Source organism: Callospermophilus lateralis, chromosome 16 (genome assembly GCF_048772815.1).
Source record: "Callospermophilus lateralis isolate mCalLat2 chromosome 16, mCalLat2.hap1, whole genome shotgun sequence".
Lineage (NCBI taxonomy): Eukaryota > Metazoa > Chordata > Mammalia > Rodentia > Sciuridae > Callospermophilus > Callospermophilus lateralis.
In genome coordinates this window covers 44,475,094-44,478,839 of record NC_135320.1, presented here as the reverse complement: position 1 = coordinate 44,478,839, position 3,746 = coordinate 44,475,094, and the positions used below count along the sequence as shown (strand labels likewise).

General features: G+C 35.4%; 1 pseudogene; it reads right to left on the bottom strand.

Annotated features, from left to right (window-relative positions):
- Positions 1 to 3,296: 3,296 nt before the first annotated feature.
- LOC143381943 (DNA-directed RNA polymerases I, II, and III subunit RPABC5 pseudogene) lies at positions 3,297 to 3,532 on the bottom strand (annotated as a pseudogene).
- Positions 3,533 to 3,746: the final 214 nt, after the last annotated feature.

Here is a 3,746-nt window from a genome sequence, read left to right as displayed (position 1 = left end):
TTCATTTTGAGTATTTCCCTATGATTGAACTTGGCAGGAATTTCATATTGCACAATAATAAGTATTCAGAGCTCATTTTGAATAGAAACAATTGTGTGCATGTTACTATTTATTAATTAAATATACCAATGATCCTCTTTTGGAATTTACCTCAGAAATGAATTAAATTCCTTTTTACCATAATTAACTACATGATTCATGAAAGGTTGTATTGATAAATTCTAAGTTATCGTTAAAAGAGAAAAACCAGTGTGCATATACAAATATGTAACAATGAATCCCACAATTATGTATAATTGTGATACATCAATTAAAAAACATACTCAAAAGAGAGGAAGACCATACGATCAAATTAAAATGCAACTTTTAAAATAAGTTTTATCTCTAAATACCTTGCAGTAACTATCTTCATTATCATCATATTTGATTTTATTGCTTTCGTGAAAATATTTCCTTGAGAAATCCGATGAAAGTGTTTCAACAGAAACTGCTAACATAGACTTTTCAAAGATGAGATAGCTTCCTTTACCCAGAATTCATGCATCAAACTAAATTTCCTAAAAAGAAAGCCAATACATATGAATTAAGTGAAACAAAAATGTATCTGGCAGCCCCAGTAGATATAAACCATGATATAAAAATAACCTACACTTACAGAAAAAAAGTGAAAATATTAAAGACACTATACTACCAAATACAAACACATATTTTAAAAGGTTATATAATAAGCTACACCTTTAATTTTTATATATATTTCATGGTTAGAGTTCTAGTAAACATAGACTTGCAGAAAACACTTAAAATATATGTTGGGATAGAACATTTTTACATGCATTATTTGGTAATATAAGAGATGTAAATGCATGTGTTTATTCATATGTTAAAAATGCAAGTTCAAATAGTATTTGGAGCAAAAATTTAAAAAAATAAGAATTTAATATATATGTAAAAAAGAAAAGAAATTAATAGAAAGCAAATGAATGTTACAAAGTCACTGAAATACAGTTCTGTTTTAGTCCAGGGATACAATTTTATAAACAGAAATTTGTTTTATAGATGACTGTCACTTTAGAAACATTAATTCCTTAATGTTTTCATTCTTATATGCATTTTCTCCACTTTGTGAACATAAATAGTTCCTGCACTTTTTCTTTCTAATTGTAATAGACATCTTAAATGAGAATATCTTGACCTTTTTTGGTCAACATCATAGATTTCTGTAGCATTATAATCTCTGGGGATATTTGGTAATGTCACTGTGATCATTATCAAAACATACAAGATGATGGCCACACAGGAGAATCACGTAAAACACATTTTTTCCCCTTTCATAATTTCCTACTCTGAGAAGTTTGTCATAAGACATGAAGACTCATCATCACTGATTACTTTTAATCATCATCAGCAGAAGGATTATACAAGCTTATTGAGTACAGCACTTGGTGAAACACAAACTATCAACACAGTTTAGATGATATTTGTTCACTAATGTGGTCTATAGAGCATTACGATCTCTTTTAGCCCTCAAAAGATACTTTTCCCTTTACACATGGCAAAATTTAAGCTTAGAAAAGAGGGTTTGCCTAAGATACTCAGATGGTAAGTTGCAGAGCCCAATATTGAGATATTTTGTCCATATCTCATGTGCAGCACATTGGGAGTTGCAGAATAAATATGAGGCATATTTCCTGCCTTGAAGGAACTTGCAGTTTAGTTGGGAAAATGATGGATGTTGTAAAAACAACTTCTGTACATAGTACCTGGAGTACAGTCCTAGGGCTAGATAGATTCGCAGTTCATAAAAACTTGCTTCTGTGAGTTGATTAAAAATATATGTAAAGTGTAAAACAGGAAATCTTCTCATAGTTGCTCTCATAGACATCTGTCATCATAAGAACTAAGACAATTTGAGATAGAAAATGTCTTTCAGTTCAGACCCACCTCCATACAAACCTGTAACATCCACATTATGTCTCTCCACAAGCCATGTGGCACACAGCATTGGCGAAGCCAATTTCTCAAGGTTGTGCCCTTGAGAAATCCATCCAGTTTTGCCTTCACACTAGGCTTCTGAAAGGACCAATAGGATGATGCATGGAGGGCACATTGATGGAAAATTCTGCTCCAAGTGGCCCTGGGCTCTGTCCTATGTAAAACCACTAGGATGTGGTTAATGTTCAGCTGGGCTGTTAACTAGAGCACAAAGGTATGGGCAGGGTTTGCAATCTGTTAATGTTTTCTTAAAATCTTGTTCAGTAAGAGGTAAAGCCATCATTAATGGGAGCAATATAAATTAGGTGCTGCAATTAGCCTAATTTAAATGTGTACCTTTTAAAAGGTTATCTTTTATTTCTTTTTTTCCCCCAGTAACATAATTATGTGCTTTGGATAATCATAGCCAAGGGGAGAAATTTGAGAACTGCAAAAGTACTCTTGCTTAGTCAAACAGAAATGTATGAGCTCCAAATAAATCACCATGTAATTAATTAGAGCAGTGTTGGGGTAGTTAAGGTCATTTGGTAGGAAAAGAGATAGAGTCTATTAAAAGTAATTTTTAGTGTCCTGTTCTTTCTGGAGATTGTGTACATAAATCACATTCACAGAGTTTGGCTCATAGTGGGCATTTCAAAACATGCTAACTATTAAGAAATTAGTATTTGTAATAATCAGAGAACAGTAAATTCTTTACTGTTGATCTGCTGAGATTCTCCACTCCAAGAGCCCTTTATCCTTCCTCCGCCCTGTCTCATCCTGTGCTGATGCTAACTTCTCCCACTCTTTGAATGACTTATCTTTCTCCAGTAACTAGCACATCATCAAGGGTACTTAACAAATGTTAGTTAAAGTAATGCCAACATTACATTTTTTTCTCTGTTCATTAAATTTCATATTGACCATCTGATTTTGCTAATGAAATCACAGTTGAAATTGAATCTGCTCAGTGAAGCTGAGGGAATTGTCAGCAGTGGAAGGAATCAGTAGTATCAGAACTGGGAGGGGAACCGCATGGGTTTCCTATCTATCATCTCTCTCTCTCAGATTTACCATCTTCTCTTATGTCAGCCAATCATTTATCTACTTATCAATCTACCATTCGCTTTTTCTTTTCTTTCTTTTTCTTTTTTTTTTTTTAATTCTCAAGACCTTTACTGAACAGTTCCTTCTGGCATGGGAGGCACATGGCTGCAGCCAGGCCTTGTTCCCAACCACATAATGCCTCAGCTCTGTGTGACACTGTTCATGACCTTGGTGTGACACCATCTATGGTCAGCAGAACAGGAAGGCAGCTCCAGCAGCTATTTCTCCAGCGGCACATAGTTGAGCAGCTTCTCAGTCAGGTCCATCTGTGCCAGCAGCATACGGTGACAGCAGTAGCGCTTCAGGCCCAGAGCATCCAGGGCGTCTCCCTTAGTGTATTGGGTCTGCAGCATCCCCAGGGGGCCTCACAATTGTTGTCCTCCATCTTGCCGAAGGTGAAGCAGCAGCACACCAGGATGACCTTGGTGGTGGCTGGTGAGCGACTAGGCCACATTTATCATATTTCAATCATGTCTACCAATGAATCATCTCTATTTTTTTTCACAACCTCTTAACCCCTGCAGAAGTTTCGTTCTCAGTACCACCACTGTTCACAATGATGGTTTTCCAACGTGATTTTTGAACAGAATATTTTAACAAGTTCAAAGTACAAGTGCACAGTACAGTTTTCTCTTTGTCTTCCAAGATTTGAGAAAATACCAGTGATT